At 44.4% G+C, this 21,822-nt stretch overlaps 1 protein-coding gene across 3 annotated transcripts in view; it reads right to left on the bottom strand.

Annotated features, from left to right (window-relative positions):
• The window catches only part of LOC309345902 (beta-1,4-galactosyltransferase 3-like), a 37,036-nt gene that overhangs the window by 9,955 nt on the left and 5,259 nt on the right, over positions 1-21,822 (bottom strand). Inside the window, exons 1-2 of one of the 3 annotated variants that reach the window (XM_081869372.1) lie at positions 13,763-13,895; positions 5,936-6,026 (exon numbers count right to left, since the gene is read on the bottom strand). The gene's annotated coding sequence lies outside the window, so the exon portion shown is untranslated. Of the gene's footprint in view, positions 1-5,935; positions 6,027-6,346; positions 6,371-13,762; positions 13,896-21,822 lie in introns of those variants that run through there. The other 2 variants (XM_081869374.1, XM_081869373.1) reach the window with 2 other exon arrangements.

Here is a 21,822-nt window from a genome sequence, read left to right as displayed (position 1 = left end):
GACGCTTCTCAAGCCTGATACCAACACGCAGGATTCGTCCTACCCTGCAGCCCTCACAAATAAAAGAAAGAGTGGAAGGCTGGTGTGACAATGTAGCAATGGAGCCAAAGTTTTAAAAGCTGCCTGATCAGCTCTACAGCCCGCTTTCCCGATGCACGTTATTGTATTCTGGAAATACGGTTTAACACGAATAAGTGGCTTTCTGGAGCATGTTATTCAAAAGTTCCTGCAGTGCTCCTTTCCCCATGGCTACCAACAAGCTAGAGTCTCTGCCTTGCTATGCCATGTGACCTGGGCTCCAAACCACAAACGGTAAGCAAGGTTAAAGTCATGCCTTGATTCAAAGGCTGCCGCTGGCTAGCAGGTGGTGTGCCGCACAGCAGCTGAGGTAAGGGGCTGGACAACAGGGAGGAACCAGTGGGAGCAGCTGTGGCTACCTAACCTCCTGCTACACAACCCTGGTTTGTGAAATTACTAGTTAGAGCAGGGTAGTGAAGGCAATTAAGAGTAACTGATCCAGAATCAAATATTATCCTTGGGCTTATCCACACTTACCTTTCCCCTGCGCTTTCCAGGCATGGTCCATATTTTAAATCTCTGTGCCTTTGCCTTTTTACCCCAGAGATTTCCCTGTGAAAACCCACTCTTTAAAGCTGAATTGGAGCAAGCAGCAATCCACAGAAAACCTGAATTGCCATTTGTTGTACTTCGGCTTTAAAAAGCAGGTTTTCATGAGGAAAGCTCCAGAGAGAGAAAAAGAGTGCTTATATGTATATATATTATTTATTGAATATGTACCTGCAGTTATTTATTGATTTATATCTCAGGGCAGTTCACGGGATAAAATCAGAATGGAAATTTCTGACATGGACATTGAACTTTAGAATGCAGGGCTGTGCCTATAAAGCATGGGGCCAAAAAGCCCTTTATCTCATCAGGATCCTGATCCAGCTACCAGTGTCAGTTCTTGGGGTTGGGGGGTGGGAGAGAGAGGTTTAGGACTCAGAGACCAAGACATAGGAGAAGCTCCAGGTCCTGGGAAATGCATTTCTACTGAGTCTTCCTTCAGAGAGCTTTAAACAAAACAAGAGGTCATTGATTTGAAGGTAATGATAATGAGCTAGGCTTCTACATCAAGTGCAGAAGGACACTTCAACTCCAATCAACTACCCTCAAAGGGCCTCTCCCCACACAATCAGGCCATCTCTTCACCAGGAACTATTTCCCCCTGGAATTTGTAGCCAACCCATGTTAGACTGAAGTTCTAGGAACCAGAAGTCACATTATAGAAGCAACCAACATGACGAACAAGTTATGGGCTGCTCATTAACCAGTACATTAATAATGAAAGAGCCTTTAAAATAGAGCCACGGCTTGGTCAAACTGGAAAGCACACTCAATAAATTGCTTTCTTCACCTTGGGAGTTTCACCTCTTCAAAATTCACACTGGTGCTACCCTCTTCCTTTTTTGACTTCAGTAGCTCCGGCATAAGATGAGCGAACTTTCCAGAGATGCTTACCAAGTTCTTTCCCATAATTTATCAGCTCCATTTCACATCATCCTTATGGCTCACCTTATCCAACTACACTTCCCCCACCCCTTCCCTGTCAAACCCTCATTGGGATCTCTGCAGATTAGTCCAACCATCACAAGCAGCGTACTCACAAGCTCATAGCTAGTACTGAGCAATGGATGTGCCTCTTTTCCTGTTGAACTTATTGGCCAATCCTGCCTAGGGAACCACGAGAAGGGAAAAACAAAGTCCTGCATGAGAAAAGAACTTTCTTTATCCTCCACACTCACAGTCTGCATTTTTCAAGTATGGGGTACTTCACTCTCTCTCTCTCTCAACTGAAATGAAGGCAAGTTCAGAAACTGGCTAAACTTCAGAAGGAAACTTCACGTTTAAGGGAAAAGATGAAGGGCAGCAACTGAAGTATGTGCTTTGACCATCTTTTCAAAACCTGGCTGAATTTGGCAAAGAATGGGCCGAGACTAAAATAAGAACTCATAGCCAATTGGCTTCAGTCAGTAAGTAGAAGAGGGGAGGGCCTGAAGCACCGAAACTGAAACAGCCCAGCACAGAGCTGTCTCTTTCAAAAGTCTGCATATCAAACACATCCTCACTGTGGAATGCACAGGACATTGCCAAATAAAGCAATTTTCCAGCTGGCAACTTGAAACTTGAGTACTAACCACCCCCCACTCCCAGGACTACTACTAAAGAAACAGGTTCTGACCTCGCAACTTCCTTGGTGATTCTGTTCCCATCAAGAATCACACTGCACATTTCTGACCAGGGTGTGAAAAGCTGGGCCACATGGGAGGTTTTTAATCCTCCACAGGAATGAGATCTTATCAGCTTTGTCAGTAAGGAAGGTATTTTCCTTCCACTAGGCAAGGCTTCCTCAAAGGGGAGGGTAGGAGCGAAACTATGCTGAGTATCTGCACCATCCACCTTTATGTTCTAAGCCAAGCCAGGCCTTCTGGAGATGACATGGAGAGATAAAAGCTTAAGAAGGAACTCTGGTGATTCCCATTTAGTTCAGCATGCTGTTCTCACAGGCCAGATGCTTATGGGAAGCCCACAAGCGAGACACAAGTGCCAAAAGCACTCAACCCACTCATGTTCACAAGATTCGGAGAACATTTATGTTCTTCCTGCCACTGAGTCTCTAATACTAGCAATCAGGCACATGCAGAACTCTGTTTATTCACAAACTTGCTGCTAATTCCAGTCCTCTTCCTCTCCTCTCTTGCCCACCTTTGAACAACCAGAGCAAGAGAATCTGGTTTACTGCAGCCATGCATCCTCAACAGCAATTCCATTATTTGACACTTCATGCGATCTTACAAGGCTTCTTCCTTTCACTGAATCTGCACAATTCCATTACACGAAAAGCACAAAAACCACAGAGTTCAGACCAAGATTAACCTTTCCTCAGGAGGTAAAGACGATGTCACCCCAAAGATTCAGTGTTTCCCTCCAAGGCAAACAGGGTGCGGTCTTAAGTTGGCCCAACTTTATTTATATATAAATAAAACTAGTTATTTAAAATGCTGGACAGCATTACTTACTGCAGAGAACTCTTCCTCAGGCTGGAAATCTGAAGTGGGGAAAATATTAGCTGCTGCTGTGCCAGTTCATAATGTTTACCCAGGCATGTCTAAGAGCCTTTTCAATTCCTCAATGAGCTGGAACAGTTCAGATGCTAGGCTACTCACTTATTTCATCAAGAGCAGCACCTCTCAACTCTCCAAAGGTGTGAGATGCCTGTACTAAAGAGGCAACAGCTAAATCTCTGGTTTTCCTTATCAGCTTCCAGTCTAATTTGATCCAAGGCTGTATTGGTAGGTCAAAACCACCTGGCTTTCAGCGCTGGATAAATGTAACTGCACCTACCATGGCAAGGTTCACAATGATTATAATTCCTATGTTAAAATCCATTTTTAAAACTCCCCTCAGAGCATTCAAAGTACTGGTGCCGACCTTTTCAAGCCCTTAACAACTTGAGGCCTGGTTATATGACCCTGCTCATTCACTAAAATCAGCTATGGAGGTCCTGGTCATATGCCCACTGGTATGAGCAATAAGGTTGCCAGGCACAAAAGATGGGGTCTTTTCAGTGGTGGCCTCATGGTTACGGAATTCCCTTCTGAGTGAGTTACATACGCTGCTGTCAGTGCAGGCTTTCAAGTGGGACTTAACATCTCTTTTCCAGGCTGCCTTTTCTTAATGTGTTCTTCAGCTATACTTTCAAGCTCTCTCTCTCCCTCTCCCCCCCCCCCACACGGAGAGAGAGTGAAATACTTAGGCTTCATTGGGCCTGGGTGCTGCTTCATAATAATTCATCTCATTTGTTGTCTTTCTTATTGTTTCTGTGCTTACCACTTTGTGAGGGCATGGCCTACGAGGCAGCCTATAAATTTGTCACATAAAATAAATTGATGACTCTTCCTGAATAAAATTCAGAAGGGTAAAGGCAGTCAGCACAACTTATTATGAATGGAGTGCATATGGTGAAGAACAAAGATCATCTTTTCAAGAAGACATCTGCGTATATGACAAGAATAGGTGGCATTTTTTTCTGTTTAACAAACCTGCCCACCTCTAATTAGCTATTTTGTCAATGATGTAATAATAATAATAATAATAAATGTTATTTATACCCTGCCCTCCCCAGCCAAGGCCAGGCTCAGGGCGGCTAACCACCAATAATAAAAACAAGTTGAATGAATACAACTTAAAAACAAGATTAAAATACAACACTAAAACATTAAAATGCAGCCTCATCACAGGAGGAGAAAGGAAAAAAGAAAGAGGGGGAGGGAATCAAATTGACTCCAAGCCAAAGGCCAGGTGGAACAAGAAGAATGAACACTGGATGTATGTGGACATCACATACCTTTACTGAACGTGGACATTCCTATAATGTCTATACATATGGGAGCAGTTCACCTACTAAAGTACCGTATTTTTCACTCTATAAGACGCACCAGACCACAAGACGCACCTAATTTTTGGAGGAGGAAAACAAGAAAAAAAATATTCTGAATCTCAGAAGCCAGAACAGCAAGAGGGATCGCTGTGCAGTGAAAGCAGCAATCCCTCTTGCTGTTCTGGCTTCTGGGATAGCTGCGCAGCCTGCATTCGCTCCATAAGACACACACAGATTTTAGGAAAAGGTGAGCAAAAAATACGGTACTTTCCTTAAACAATACGTTCAGAAGTACAGTGGTGCCTCGCAAGACGAAAAGAATCCGTTCCGCGAGTCTCTTCGTCTTGCGGTTTTTTCGTCTTGCGAAGCAACCCTATTAGCGGATTAGCGCTATTAGCGGCTTAGCGGCTATTAGCGGCTTAGAAAAAGGGGGGGGGAGTAAAAAAAATCACAAGACTCGCAAGACGTTTCCGTCTTGCGAAGCAAGCCCATAGAGCAATTCGTCTTGCGAAGCGCCTCAAAAAACGGAAAACCCTTTCGTCTAGCGGGTTTTTCGTCTTGCGAGGCATTCGTCTTGCGGGGCACCACTGTATGTAAACATTCAGCTCCAAACGCAAACACCTTTTATATACATCATGCATATAAGACATGTACAAATGTCACCAACAATAAAGCATGAGAAGGAAGCACATCTGTTCTAACTAAACAGTGCCAATCCTCCCACAGCATTGGCTCTTAAAGGCCAGAAGACAGAAATTACTACATGTCTTGGGCTGTGTTACTGGACAATCCCAGCTTTAAAGTGCAGAGACTGACACCCGAGACAGCACTGTGTCAGCTGAAGAAACACAGGCAAACTGAGCCAGGGATGGATGAATGCTCCTGAATAATTATTTACAAGGCTGTGATGTTCCCTAGCGATTAGTGTTCAGTGCAAAACAACGTCTTGAATATCTGGGGAAGTGAGCTGCTTAGATATCTTAAGCAAGCTGGCATGATTGCTAGCATCACCACAAAAAGCTACAAGGCTTGTAAGGGTATCACAGCACCTAGGTTGGCCCTGCTTCCCCTCCAGCTGAATGCATAAGGGCTCAAATCCCCAAACTCAGGTCTACACCTACACACAAGGACATCTGCATTCTCTGACATGGGTTTCCTGGCATATAGAAATGCTTCACATTACGCTTCACATTAGAGGAGTTGACTGTTGGGAAAGACAACAGAAGCAAAGGGAGCCTGTAGCCTGCATCAGAAAAACTCCTCTCCTCCCTTGAGACCATAACCATTCCCTTGTCCAGACTTGGCTTCTGGGTTCATCTGGGTTCATCATCCCCAATTCATCTGGGAGAAGGGAGTGCCTCATAATGAGAGACCATGGGCAGTGCAGAGAAATGGTCACCTACAACTGCCATGCCCAAAGAAGGAGGGGATCTATAACTGTATGAACTGTGATTGGAAATATATTGGAAAATGCAAGCAATTAAGGATGCCCACCTGTGCAGTTCTGTTTCCTCAGCTAGATCAGAGAGGTCGTCCTTAATTCTTGGAGTGCAGCACTTTTTTGCTCCCAATCTCCATGCAGTTTCTGCAATGAATCGGGGAGGGTGAAGAGAGAGGTCAACTTAGAACTAGTGCATATGGCAGGGCAGAAGGAAAAAGCATAGAGGCAGAACCTGGCATTTTCACACAGCAATGCAACATCGCCACATGAAACCAACAGCACGCAGCCAATTTAAACAGGAAGTGGAAAGCTGCTAGTGCAAAGTAGGATGAGGAAACGGGGGGGGGAGAGAGAGAGACAGAGAGAATGGGGTCAGGAATGTGCAACGTGTACAGAACGGGAATGGGAGTTAATCACTACCAGCAGTCAGTACTTCCAACAGGGAACAGAACAGTTTTCCATACCGAATCATGCCATTTGACAATCATTCCAGATTTCTTTCTTCAAATTAATGCACTGCACAGAGACAAAACTGACCGAATAATTAAGAATAATTCAGTTGCACCTATGGCACACAGCACATCCCGGAACAACAGAAATAGCACTAAAAGAACCCCCCTCCAGAACCAATCACTACTCAGGGTCTTTTATACTTTCTATTCAAGAAGTCGATTCTTTGCTGCTTAGTTTATTCATTATCCCACAGGGGGAGGCACAGAAGTCTTGCTGTAGGTTAGGCAGTGGTATATTCCCTGTGATTCAGCTCCACACTTCCCTAGCGAACAGGAGACTTAGCGTTCTGTTGCTTAGACAACCCACGGGTTGCCAAGATGCAACTGTTAGTGCCTAATTTTTCTTAAAGGGCTAGAAATTCTGGAATAAGTGCTGACTGGGCAGAGGAAGCTCTGGCCCTCGGGTTTCAACCCCCCTGCCTTTTGCATATGCAGCCTTCCCACCATATTAAAAAGAAATATGGTGCCCTACCTGTAGATTATGATCTAACACAACTGAACCAAGAATTGCTATAAGCTTCAAGGAGTGTCTGTCGCCGTAGTCTTAAAGTCAAAGAACAGGGTGCAGCCTCCAAAGTCACCTAGGCTAACCCCTCTTCAAATATTTACAAGGACATGTTGCACAACTTCTATGGACCAACTAAGTCAGTTCTTGGTATGAGCTTTCGTGTGCATGCACACGAAAGCTCATACCAAGAACTGACTTAGTTGGTCTTTAAGGTGCTACTGGAAGGAATTTGTTTTGTTTTGACTATGGCAGACCAACACGGCTACCTATCTGTAACTGGAACTTCTATGGAGTGGATCATTGCCAACAATCACTTCTTAAGCCACAATTCAGCAATAATCACATGGCAACAATGCACACATGCTACTCATACAGAAAGGCTGCTATTGTAAAGGCAGCATCTTAACACCCTCATATAAGCCACTAAGTCAACAGTGACTGGTGACAATGTGCCTAAGGTGCCTTTTTTATTGTAGTTTCCCATGCAGTCTTCAGTGAGTTAAAATCATAGAATTGCAGAGTCCCCGTCCCCTATCCCACAAGGGGGCGGGACACTAATCTTTTTTTAAAAAAGAATTTTATTCATTTGGCCTCTGATCCCTCAAGCCCTTTAATCTGTTAAGACGATGACACCCTTGATGATGTCCATGTGCATGTTTGTGTGTGTGCGCACACATTTGTGTGTTCAGAGCTCGCAGAACAGTGAACACTATAAAAATCTAATTGACTTACTACGTATAGTTAAACTATGAATTTGCTCGTACAATCTGTAGTAATGGCCGCCAACTTGGATGATTTAGAACTGGGCTCATTCATGGAGGACAAGGCTATCAATGGCTACTAGTCATGATCAGCATGTCCTAGCTCCACTGCCAGAGCCATGCCTCTGTGAACCAGCTGCAGGGAATAATCACATCTGGCCTGATTCAGCAGGGCTTTATCTGTATCTACACATGCACACATGGAGGCAATTGTGATGTCATCTCTCTGTCTCAGTTACACCAACCCAAAAGCTGCAAAATATGTGGGAAATGGTACCCAAAATAATCAAAGGGTTGGAATGCTGTTCCGACAAGAAAAGGCTAACAAATCTGAAGACATTTTTTTATAAAGAGACAAGAGAAAGAATATTGCTTGAAGCTTACAGCATTATGCATGGTAAGGAAAACGAAATATATATTTTTCCCCTCCCTCCCTGACGATACACTCAGGATCATCCTGTCAATTTAGGATATACAAAAGAAAGTACAGTGGACACAGGCTAGCTTCTTCCAGTAGCACCTTAAAGACCAACTGAGTTAGTTCTAGGTAACTCAGTTGGTCTTTAAGGTGCTACTGGAAGGAATTTTTTTATTTTGTTTTGACCATGGCAGACCAACACGGCTACCTATCTGTAACAGGCTAGCTTGTGCAATTTGCTTCTACCAGGCAGGACAATGGCCACTGGTTCAAGATGGCTTTAAAAGAGGATCAGACAAACTCAGGGAGAGGTTCTCTGCAGTTATTGGTCATTGTAGCTTAATGGAACCTCACGGTTCAGAGGCAGCGTGCCACGGGACTACCAGAGGAAAAGGATAGGAAGAGCCATTGCACCCATGCCTTGCTTCTGGGCTCCACAGTGGTATCTCTCTGGCCACTGTGGCAATCAGGATAATGGGGTAGAGGTGTATCTCAGCTGCTGCACAACCTCCAAGGCCAGGCAATTCATAGGAGAAGAACACTCTATTTCCCCCCATGTTGCCTCTCCCTGAAAGCTCCACAGTTCTCTGCTGAAGTGGGCTGGAATTAAGAGCCTTGCTGGATCAGACCAAAGGTCCATTAAATCTATTCCAAACCATCTTGTTTTATTTATCAAACATCTAAAATTAGTCACTGCACAAAACAATTGAGAAAAATTCTCGGTGCACACAGGCTCACGATCTATGTTTTGAAAAACCAAAAAGAAAGATCGATCAACCCATGTGATTCCTATCATGTGGCAATAGATGCCAAAAAAAGAAAGGAAAGGAAACAAAAGGGAAGTGTCTGAATTCTTTCAGAAACAGTCAGCCATCTCAAGTCCTGACAATTTTTCTCAGTGTGCCTATTAGGTGGTTCCCCATTAACCCCCCACAAACAGACCCGGTACTCATCAGCATTAGCACAAGCACTCTGTGTGCAGAAGTCACTTCAGCGGGATGGATGAGTGCCAAGGGAACGCAGCTTTGAAATTATCCTTGGCTGCTGTTTGTAACCACGCTCTGTCTGGAGGCCGTTAAAGAGGCCAGACGCTAGAAGCTGAACCTCAAAAGAAATCTCTCTTTGAGGGTTGATAGGCCAGCCTTTCCCAACACACCCCGTCCTTCTACAGACACATACATAACCAAGGCCAAAAGTAAGTCTATTGAAAAGTAAAGAAGAAGAAAAGAACCCCAAAACATGAAATTCACACAGCACAAGGATTCAAAAGAAAATATGAGGGTTGGCAATAATCCCATGGAATCCCCAAAAATGAAAACATAGCACCAGTGGTTACAGAAGTAGTGATTACATTCTCTGTGCTCCCCAGCCTTAGAAGACTTGGCTATTATCAGATCTGAGGTGGGAAACTCAGCCAGTTTGCAAAGCCATGAACTGGAGGGCACTTGCTCCAGCCAAGGGACAAAGTGTAGTGAGAAAATTATTTGTGAGAAAGACAAAACCCAAGGAAGATTCTGTCTACTATCAGAAGAGTAAAAGGCAAGGTAACATATTTGGCCAGACAAACTTCTGGTAGTCTGTTTGGGGGGGGGGGGGGAGCAGGTTTGCAAGTTACAAAACGTCATCAGGAAAGAACATCGAAGTACAGATTGGAGACAAATAAATGCTTTCTTGTAACTGTTTCTGGTCCGTTCTGACAAAATACTTTGACTATTAGGGTGTTGTATGGGATCCAAGAATATCAGCGGCAAACATATTACCAATTCCTAGCTAGTGTTAGAAACAGAGATACAAAAACTAGGAGCCAAATGCACTTTAAACCTAGGCTATGGTTGCCAGAACCAGTGTTAGAAACTCAGATATATAAGCTAGGTACAAAATACCTCCTTAAACCAATATTATAGTTGCCATTTTTGGGCAAGATGGCTCTAAAGTTTGAAAAATAAGACTTTAGAGCTATCTTGCCCAAAAATGGCAACTAAACATTCTGTTCTAGTGACTGTAACCTTGGTTTAAGGAACCATTTGGCACCTAGCTAATATATCTTAGTTCCCAATACTGCGCACAGCAGCCAGGCATGTGAAATTTTCTTAAATCCCTGAACATGTCTCCAGTCTAACTTGCAGCCCCAGCCATGCTGCTGCAGCACTTAACTGCATCCCTGAATACTATAGGCTTGTACAGTACACCTACACAATTGTGAACTGATATCTTATCAGGGCACCCCTACAACTCCCAATTGTGAACAAGTACCTTGTCAGCGCAGCCCCACAAAAGTTATATTCCCGAAGTCATAGAACTAACTGCACCAGTGTAAACAGACCTGTGACCGAAGCAAAGCTATAAATCAATTGCAAATATGCATTTTACATTAATGTGAAGTCCTTCCTTGAGGGAGGTAGGCTAACTGCATATCCATTAATTCCTCTAATTTAGACACCTGCCCTCAAGAACTTTCTTAAAATAAGAAAACTAGACAAGCTTCTTTCACATCATTATTGAATCACATATCTGTTACAATTCACCACCAGTAGGGATACCCAGACTATAGACAGCATGCATGAATCACCACTTGCTTGCCCATATGCTATCTTCTTCCCCTTACAGGAAGCATGGCAGGAACTAAAAATGAAAGTCACCATTATGGTGCAACACATGGGTGGGGAACCTCTTCCAGCTGGTGGGCCAAATCTGACAGGTGAGCCAGGTTGCCCACTTGATGTCACTACGATGTCAGGCGACACTACACTTCAAAGCCCAGAGTGTTAGTTCAAACTGCAGTCTGTTTGCAAGGAGCACCACACATCCGTTTTAGCAGTGGATTCATTGGAAGCTGCTTCGTTTTTCCTGGAGGAAGGCATGCTTCCACTGGCCATCAGTAGTGAAAATGCCCCTTGCTGCAGCAAAGGAACCAGGAGCTCGTTTTAAGCTCTGGGGAGTGGGGAGTGAAACAAAATACAAGCCAAAAGAATGATTCTAGAGCAGGGCTGCCCAACTTTTCATAACAAGTGGGCCACAAGGGTACTTCGACACAGAACCCACAGGCCACACACTGCCTTGTGCGCATGGCCTTGCTTACCGGACTTTGTGAAGGCAGTGCAAGAGGGGCGTCAAATGTTGCTGAGGGGCACCAAAAAAGCCTCAAGGGCTGCACACTGGACCACCCTATTCTAGAGCAATATCTCCTTGAATTTAGCAAAATCAAGTTATCTTCCTAAAACAGGGGTTGTTAACCCTTTGGAGCCAATAAGCAGATTTGCAAAACAGAAAAAGTCTCTCTCTCTCTCTCCCCCACCTGTAACCGCCGACCTATCATCCCCATGCCACAATTAGGCATAAAAAAAACTTTTACTGCCTTCTTTCAAGCATAAATTCAGTAGGGGGAGGAGTGGAATAAATACTCCACACATGCAAGGCAAGGTCTCTGTAGGCACTGGTGACCCATGTCCTAATATTACCCAATATTTGGTGCACAAACACCCAGAAATCTAACTGGACACACTAGCTTGCCCACTGCCCTGTGCTGCTCCTTTGTCACTTGGCTAGCTTTTCTACATCTCTCAACTGCTTTCCCCAAATACCTATCAATCCCATATTTTCACAGCACTTGATCTTAGGCAAGTGAACCCAAAGCGGACACAGAGTATGATGCTACTCTTTATGCATCTCAGTAGGATTATGATCCACACTTCTACCCATCTTTAGGCCTAGTGCCAACAACATGTGCAACACTTTGCATTGCCGCTCCCCTTGCTGAGGTCTTGCACAACCCAACGTGCCTTCAAGACAAACTAGTTTGGCTGTAGCCTGTGTCTGCATAGTGAACAACCTACTTAAAATGAGAAGGGAGAAGACAGAAAGGCCCACAGTGAATTCCAGAATGACACTAATGTGGATTTGTCTCAAAGTTATTAAATTAGCAGAAGTTCAACCCAGAGACACCATAATAAAGGAATGGATGGAACGAGAGCAGCTGACCCCCTAGATTCCATGCTGTGCACTACATAAGCACAAAACACCAAGACCAAAAGGAAGGAAGGAAGTCTCCAGGCAGTGCTTCTATCGACACAGGCTAACATGATGCAATCCAATATCCTTTGTCCAATAAATTTAAATTGGCTTTAGTTATAAGCAAGGTGCTAACCTTCCAGGTTCCTATCTTAGTCTAGACATAAAACTTACCATCTCTTAGCCAAAAATACTTTTGTTGCAAAGAGAAACTGAGACTTCAAAATGTCATATTTTAACTCACTGTCAGACTCTAGGAAAAAGCTAGGAAAAGGTCTACTTACTTAAATACAGTAAGTCCTTTGGAGGTTCTGGATGACCAAAGACGCTCTACAGCTACAAATAAAATTGCAGTGCTTTAAATAAACCTTTGCTGGGCATATGAAAAACTCAAGAGACCAAGAAGATATGTCACCACACCTGTAGATTCCAACAACACTGATCTGTCCCCACAGACTGGGTTTGTGTTTGGTTGGGATTTCTCATACAGTCACTGCTGTACCAGTATTGTTTCAGCACAAGATCTAGAGCCCGCTTCAGGCTGCCACATATAAATAGGATCTTCAACTTGCCCCCCCCCCCAGCAACACACATGAGCCATACCTAAGGAAGCATATGCATATGCATTGGGCATATGCATTGGGGGAAGAGGGAATGGCCCATTGATCTCCTTGAATAGAGGAGGGAAATACTGTATACAGCTTCAGATGTCATGGTGTCAATTAAGCAATTGAATTTAGATACAAGCTTCAGGAGGAACGGAACCCCCCACCTCCCACGAGAGTCCAGGCACAGAGTATTTACAAAATTGCGAAAGGTTTCCAACCCACCCTGCATTTTCTCAGCCTCTCTGTCATTACCAAGGAAACAGAAATTTTGATGCCATACCACCCCTGTCCCCTGCACACAGGAAACGTGGGCCTCTTCATATCTCAATGCTATTAGAACTGAGACCTAACAAGAGACTACAGAGACCTAGCAGCAAAGTTCACCCGCGCCCCCTAAGATCAGATCAAGGCATACTGGTTTTAAAAGGAAAACACTAAAACATACCCCCCTCTCTCTCTCTCTCTCACACACACACACACACACACATACTTAAGCAGCCCACCACTGGCCCCCAGCCTCAAAGCCAAGTTCATTTCCGACTTAAAGCAAACCCACATTCCTCCAGGAGGGGGGGGGGGCTTATCCTGGGATCCGAGTTTACTTTTGTTTCAAAGCCAACCCCCCCCCCCCGTTTCCAAAGAAAGCCCACTTCCTGCAGAGTAGGGACCCTTCCCCACCAGAGTTTCTCAGAACGCAGAAACGAGGCTGGGTTCAAGAGGGTCTGAATTCTTTGTAAGGGGGGAGTGGGGAAGTGAAGAAACAAAGGCGAGGAAAAGAAACTCCTCTCATCCTCCTCTCATCCTCCCCCCCCCAAAAAAGTCCCAATGAAAAGACGACTTGCCTTCCCTCCTCAGTCCTGCACACCTCTTTTCTTTTGGAAAACCCTACCCACCGACCCACAAGCGGGAAACTCGGCTGCTTTGCAAGAACCACCCCCGGGGCCAGGGGAGCCCCTCAGGCTGCCGAGAGGGGGAAGCCCCCCAGCCCAACCCCCGGTGGGCACAACGGGACTGGCTTCCGAGGAAACCTGCCCAGGCTTGTCTGCCAGTCAGTCGGTCACTCACCGTTCCTGGTCGGTCTGTTGGGCTGCCTGGCTACCTTCCTTCAGCCCCCGGAGTTGGGGTCGGGAAGCCTTGGTGGGGCTTCTGCTCTGGGCTGTGCAGGGTCGCCCGAGTCCCCGCCCGCCCCACGCGCCGAGGGAGAGAGAGAGAGAGAGAGAGAGAGAGAGAGAGAGAGAGAGAGAGAGAGAGAGAAGTGGGTTGTTAGGGGGCGGGGAGGGAAGCGGGAGAGAAAGCGGGCGCGCGCGCGTCACGCAGCGGCGCTCCGAATTCCCCCAATTGAAAGCCGGGCCAATCGCGCGCCGGCAGGGAGGGAGGGAGGGCGAAAGACAGACACGCGCATTCGCGTTCCTCTCTTTTCCCCTCAGCATGTACACAAAAGGAATGGGCAGGCGGCGCGCGCGGCGCCAGCCAACCGGAGCCGGGGAGCTCGCGACGTCGCCGGGCGCTGATTGGCGGAGAGGGAAGGGGGAGGAGGAAAGAGAACGGGGAGAAGAACAGAAGCCGAGGGGAGAAGAACATAATGAAGAGGGGAGGGGCGGGGGAGAGTGAGAGAAGGGAGGGAGCCTGCGAGTTCCATCCGCCCCCAACGCTCGTCAGTGTCCCTCGGAGCGCAGCCTTGGGGAGTGAATGAGCGCGGCCGCCTCGGGCAGTGGGATTACTCGGAGTTAAAGAACCAGGCTCTCCGGTGCGAACCTGTTGCGCTCTTGGCCTCTGTCTGGACGCGACCAGGGCTGCGCTGAGAGAGAGGGAGCCAAGTCCAAGCCCTTGGCAGCGGGAGATGAATCTTGCTTGTCCGCCTTATAGAAATATTTATATGCCGCTGCTGCCGCGGATTTATAGCTCTTGTACCTCAAATATATATTATATTATATATATTATAGCTCTTATACCTCAAATAATTTAAAGGGGGGAAACTGGATGTACATTTCCAAACTATAAGATAAAAAACAAATAAAATAAAAGCTACATACAGCAACAGTGGCAAACGGCTTTAGATACCTATTAGGTCCATAAATTACCATATAGCATATATTCAACACAAAAACAAGGCCATTTGTTGTTGACAAAGGACAGCTGGACATATAAAGGGCCTCATTACCTTCAGTAGATTAGGACCTCATCAAACCTAAATCTGGCCCTGAGCCAAACAGTAAAATCACAAGGAGTTAAAAAAACAAGTTAAAAGCAAATTGAGGTGAAAAACAATAAACAAACAAAAGCGAAAGTCTCTCCCAGGAGCTTTAGTGGCCCAATCCTGTACTGTCACATTGAGCAGTTGCTTTGTAGAAAATGGAAAGTCTTAAATTTTATATTGCTTCACAGAACATGAAGAGGAGCCCCATATGCAGATGGACCGAAGCAGGGCTATACATTGTAAATGGACACACACAAATGTGAATTGTACTGACCTCAAAATCTTTAAGCTACTATATGTGTATTCACTTTTCGGTTGTTTTTTTAGCTGGGGAAGGGATGATATTGACACAAGTTCCAGTGAGGATAGCTGTTGCTTAGAGCCTGGTACAGTACTGATAATGCCAAGGTTACAGGTTTGATCCCTATAAGGGGCCACCTGCATATTCCTGCATTGCAGGCATTTGGACTAGATGACCCTCACAGTACCTTCCGACTTTAGAATTCTATGATTTTGTCCCTCGGTTCCTCAGAGTCTTAAAAATACCATGAGGGAAACTGTCTCCCTGCATGGTGAGTAAAGGCTGCTGAGAGTCAGAGAAGGGCTGGAGAGGAGGTGCCAACAACAATTAAGGAAAATATATAAAATATTAATATTTTAAAGCAAGAAATTGGGAATATAAAGAAATGGCATAATAGTTGGAGGAAAATGAAAAAGGAGGGATGAAAGAAATTGGCAGTATGTGGGAGGGAGGATAAGATGGAAAAGGGGGAGATGAAATTGCAAAAGTTAATAACAATATGAGAGGCAGGGCAGGGGGGGAGAGCAAATTCTTGCTAAGATGTGGAGCTGGGTCACAATACTTCCAGAGCTAATAGCTGTATAGGAAACTGCCCTATCGAGCTGTTTGCCACAAGGAAGTTGCTGTGGCAATGTTTTTAGCAATTTGCAAAGTGGGGTTAGATATCATTAGAAGATTATTTTGGTATCTACCAGTTGCACCAAGATTGCACTATCTTCCAACATTTGGTGATTGGCTCCACCCCACACCATTTTCTTTGTGACTGGTGAACCTTGGTAGTTTGCAAGCCCCTCAAGCAACACACACAACACCCCCGATAGAAACTTTGAGAACCTTTCGTCTACAGGAAAAGGAAGGGAGGAAGTATATGTTTTGCTGTTTAGACAACCTTTCAGTGACAGCCTGGGAACAGAATGTAGATATATGTTCCTGTGTGTCCTTTTGACTGTGCGGTGATGGTAGGAAGTTGCTATAGGATTAGTCAGTGAACAAACAGGTAGAACTGGCTGATTCAAATATATGGAATTGTGTAACTGTGTCAAGCAGCACCTACTACATGCAAACTTAATCAGGAGTAGCGGTGGTGGAAAATTCAATTCAGTCTGCATTTAAAGGTGAACCTGCCTAATTCTCACTTTCCAAAATAAGACGCAAACCAAAACACTGTTAGCTTTCGAAATTCACACTTCTCTAGGCAAGTAATGTAATGTGCACAAAGGTGCACTGTATTAAGAGAAATTGCTTTGCAGAAATGTGTATATTAGGCAAAATTGCATATTAACATTTTCAAAAATGTTCTCAAAGGTATAGCTTTTACTGTATCCTAAAATTCAGTAGACGAGTCTTCCTCTGACTTAGGGGGGAAATGTTGAGAAAGCACTGCTACTTAGTTTCTTACTGATCCCATGAAGCAATCCTCTGTATCTTATTTTATGTTGTGAACTGCCCTGAGATGTACGGATGAAGGACGGTATACAAATGTAATATAATAATAATATTAATACTAAAAATTGGAAAAAAATCACCATTAAAATGCTGATGAATTTTCATAAGGACTATTTTTCAAAAGTCACAAAGTGATGTGAAATTAAAACTGAATTAAGAGTGGAAAAATGAGCAACAAACAAAAACTGACATCTTCACTCATTCCTACTTGAGAGTAAGCCCCACAGGAATAATAAAATATTCCAAATAAAATGTGCACTGGACTGGGCTGGATGCCCTTGACAGCCATGTAACTTTACACTAATTTAGTTGTTAAAGTACATAACCTCTGTAGGTGCACCCAGTTACGGAACTCCCTTCCCCCAGAGGGATGGATAGAACGCTGATGGAATTTTGCCACAGGGTGAAGACGTTCTTGTTTTCCCAAGCTCTTGGAGGTCAACATATCTAGGTTATTTTAAGTCTTTGTCTCCCTTGATAATCTTGTGTTTATTATAATGGTATTGTGACTGATGTTTCAGTTGTATTTTACAATTCTGTGTCATAGAGTTTTGATTGATATGTATAAAGTGCTTCGGGGTGACTTCTGACAGTAAGCAGTACTGTATACAAAAGCTTTAAATATTAAAAAAACAACCTTTAATGCAGGGGTGTGGGACCTGTTCCCTTCCAGATGTTGTTGGACTACATTCCTGACTATTGGCTGTGCTGTGGATGATGGGTAGGGTAGTCCAACATCTGTTATTATTTATTTGTTAAGCCAAAACCATTACAAAAGAGAAAACACATAAAACAGAATAAAAACAGAATTTAAAAAGTTGCAGGATCAAAATAATTATTCAAACCAGGCATTTTTTAAGATAAAAGTTTGCTCCCCTTCAGAATTTAACTTAACATCCCCACAAACATTTTTCCTTAAAATTGTCACTATAAAGGCAAAACAGGCCATTTTTTCAGAGGTGTAAAGGGAGGGACGCGGGTGGTGGTGTGGGTTAAACCAGAGCCTAGGACTTCCTGATCAGGTCGGCGGTTCAAATCCCTGCGACGGGGTGAGCTCCCATTGCTTGGTCCCTGCTCCTGCCAACCTAGCAGTTTGAAAGCATGCCAAAGTGCAAGTAGATAAATAGGTACCGCTCCGGCAGGAAGGTAAATGGTGTTTCCGTGCGCTGCTCTGGTTCACCAGAAGCGGCTTAGTAATGCTGGTCACATGACCCAGAAGCTGTACACCAGCTCCCTCGGCCAATAAAGCGAGATGAGTGCCGCAACCCCAGAGTTGGCCACGACTGGACCTAATGATTGGGCAAACCAGGAAATAGTCTCTCTTCATAGGGGATCCAGTGATAGCATTCTTCAACTATGGCAGAGCACATAATAAGCTGGAGCCGCAGAGCTGCAAGGGTTTCTCTTCATTTGATATTTGTGATGCTGGTTACATAGTGAGGGCTAGGAATCTGAATCAGTAGTTTGGCATACAAAGGGGCACATTTGGACAGACAACTAGAAGTGCAACCAGCACAAAGATAATGTTTTAAAACATGAGATTACATGTGGTGAGATGCCATCTACAAGTCTAATGAACCCAGAATGTCCAAAGAAAGGCCATACTTATCAATGACTTGATTCCAAGATGAAGTCAGACTCAGCATCTCTTTGAAAGCTGAAAGTACTAAAATTGACCTTATCCTCCTTTTTAATGTTAGCCAATGCTTAAGGGCAAGGATATGCATTTAGGCCATCACTAAACAAAGAGCAGCTTCCAGAGAATGGAAGTGTCAGTTGCCTTGGGGAGCTCAAAAATAGCACAAAGGTATTTATTCTGGGGACAACATCTGGAGAAACACAGGCTTCCCACCCCTATTTTTGTGGTTAAGGTTTATCAGCAGAGTGAAGGCTGTGCCACCTATTTCCCAGTCAAAATGATCAGGTATACAAGAACCTACAGTATTTATCAGGGTGTAATTGACGCGGGTGGCGCTGTGGGTAAAACCTCAGCGCCTAGGACTTGCCGATCGCATGGTTGGCGGTTCGAATCCCCGCGGCGGGGTGAGCTCCCGTCGTTCGGTCCCAGCTCCTGCCCACCTAGCAGTTCGAAAGCACTCTTAGGTGCAAGTAGATAAATAGGTACCGCTTTATAGCGGGAAGGTAAACGGCGTTTCCGTGTGCTGCTCTGGCTCGCCAGAGCAGCTTCGTCACACTGACCCGGAAGTGTCTCTGGACTCTGGACTGACACTGACACGTGACCCGGAAGTGTCTCTGGACACCTCTTAAGCGAGATGGGCGCGCAACCCCCGAGTCGGACACGACTGGCCCATACGGGCAGGGGTACCTTTACCTTTACTTTAATTGAATACTACAACTACATGATCTTAGCCACAAGTACATTACTGCTCCTACTACTGTGATGGTTTCGGTGGGGGTTATCTTGTTGGGGGATGGGCAGGACGGCCTCCTGGAGTCCCTTACAACTTAAGAGATGGTTTGACTCATGGCCAGAGCCTTGGACTTGGAAAGAACCCTGTCAAAGTTGTCCACTCCTTTGTTAAAAATGGGTGAGGAGACTGTAACCCTTCAGATGTTTTATGGGGGTTCAACTCTTTTATCATCCCTGCCCATTAAGCCATGCTAGCTGGGGCTGATGGGAATTGGAGACCAACAAAATCTTAAGCACTATTTTCCCCACTTCGGTTAAGGAAATTAGCCAATTCTAACAATGTCCAGTGACTGTCCTGTGAGGGAGCAGTTTTTTTCCTGTCTACTCCTAAGGAATGTGGTAATCCATGTCTGTAGATTACTGTGGGTCAGCCTGAGAGCAAGGCAGAGCTTATTTGTTTTTGTTTAGTTCTGGTGGTGCTCCCCCAGAAATCTGACGGGGAGGGAGAAGTAAACTTTTGGGACATGCTAAACTGTGAGCTTCACCTAAGCATAAGCCTGCATATTTGTAAACAAATACAAAATCACTCCTAAGCTTCCTGTGACCTCATTGGAAAAAACAAACCCAGAGTAAGCATTTTTCACCACTTGGATAATTAGTTTGTGTATAACATTGGTACATTGTAATGTAACGCCATCCTTTCTGGGCAAAATGCCCATTCAATGCAGTTTACAATACCTTAAATTATAATAACAAGCTAACAAAACAAGAGGAAGTAAAAGGAAGCAATAATAAGGAATCAGGAAAGAGCAATGAAAGTATGTGTATGAATACATAAGTCTCTTAAGTGGTGTGAGATTCCAGGGGGTTACCCAGGGTTCATGTTTCCTTTGGAAATGGAACACAGCAGAGACTGTGGTGTCTTTATGGTTTACTTTCAAATATATTCAACCTGAGCCTACAATGGAGGGGTTCGCAGCATTAACACCCCAATAGGGTCTTGCTTTTGCCATAGCCACAGCCACAGCCTGGGAGTCAAGACAGAAGATTCTAGGTTGGATCCCCAGCATAGAATCAAGAGAAATGTGGACCCCCAGAGTAATTTAGTCCAGCCCCTGCAATGCAGCAGTTCATTTAAGCTGGGAATGGTTGTTGTTTTTTTTTAATAAAAAAGTTTGACATTTTATTTTGTTTGATATATATTGTAAACTGCCCAGAGTGGCTAGGGAAATCCAGCCAGTTGGGTGGGTTATAAATAATATAATTCTCATCAACAACTTATGAAACCCTGGAGAGCAATTACCCTTCAGCACAGGACCAGTGGTCAGAGATGATGGAAGTTCAAGTCCCAACAACAGCTGAGGACTTAAGTCTGAGAAACAAGGGAGAAAATATTAAGCTAGACAGACAAATGGTCTGATTCAGTAAGTGTCAGTGTAGATTATAATGAATTTGATAGACCAAACCAATGTTTTTGCAAAGTATAAGGCAGTATGCTATGTTCCCAAGTCCACTCAGCTTCACTATATGACCCCAGGATCTGTTATTGCGAGGGGAAAAAACATATACTAATGTGCAAAACATATGCTCTACCCCGAGATATAGCCTGTTTGAGAACGTCTAATGCACCCTGGATATAGCTCCTTAACATACTGAACTACCCTCTTAAACTTGCAACCAGCTCCGATGCTGGTTTACTCAGAACCAAGTCATATAGTGTTTTGTAGGCTGAACACTAGAAGAGGAGGAGGAGGAGGAGGAGTTTGGATTTGATATCCCGCCATTCACTCCCTTTAAGGAGTCTCAAAGCGGCTAACATTCTCCTTTCCCTTCCTCCCCCACAACAAACACTCTGTGAGGTGAGTGGGGCTGAGAGACTTCAAATAAGTGTGACTGGCCCAAGGTCACCCAGCGGCTGCATGTGGAGGAGCGGAGACACGAACCCGGTTCCTCAGATTAAGAGTCCACCGCTCTTAACCACTACACCACACTGACTCAAGTTTGTCTTGGGCTGCAGTGGTTCAGTGCGGGCTTATCATCATAGGGAAAATATTCTAATTCATGGCTATTTATACGCAACACTTTTAAAGCAAATTCAAAGCACCTTCTTTTTATCAAATAATTCTGGGTACTGTAGTTTGTGAAGGGTTGCTGGGAGTCATTACTCTCTCGTGGATGAACTGCAGTACTCAGAATTATTGAGGGAAATAATGTGCTCCAAATGTGCTTCAGAGTTAAAGTGTGTACACAGCCAATGTAACTGCCTATGTCTCAATACAGAGGCAGGTGTGGCAGCTTCTCTAGTCAATAAAAGTCTGGACACGTTTATTTGTTTTAAAACCACAGGTTTTATTCATTTACATTAAAGATGAGATTATTTGCACATTAAAACCCACTTCCTTTATTGATTCACTGGCCCTGGCTTCAGCATTCGGAAAGTTAATATTTAAAAGGATCAGCATTTGAAGAAGTAGCTCAATAGCAGAGCATGTGCCTTGCATGTCCAAGGTCCTGGGTTTGATCCCTGGCAAATCTCAATATGCCAACGTGAAGGAAACTCAAATATAATAAATATATCTGTTCTGCGTCTATTCTTTATATGCCACTAGGACAGGGTGTGACAACTTGCTCAAACGAAGGTTACAAGTAAAAGGATTACAGTGGTGCCTCGCAAGACGAAATTAATCCGTTCCGTGAGGCTCTTCGTATAGCGGTTTTTTCGTCTTGCGAAGCAAGCCCATTGACAGCTTAGCGGATTAGCACTATTAGCAGTTTAGCGGCTTTTAGCAGATCAGCTGATAAGCGGCTTA

Source organism: Podarcis erhardii (assembly GCF_964252035.2).
Source record: "Podarcis erhardii genome assembly, chromosome: 7".
NCBI classification, from domain to species: domain Eukaryota; kingdom Metazoa; phylum Chordata; class Lepidosauria; order Squamata; family Lacertidae; genus Podarcis; species Podarcis erhardii.
The sequence above is the reverse complement of the archived record's forward strand: the minus strand, read 5'-3'. Positions and strand labels throughout refer to the sequence as shown.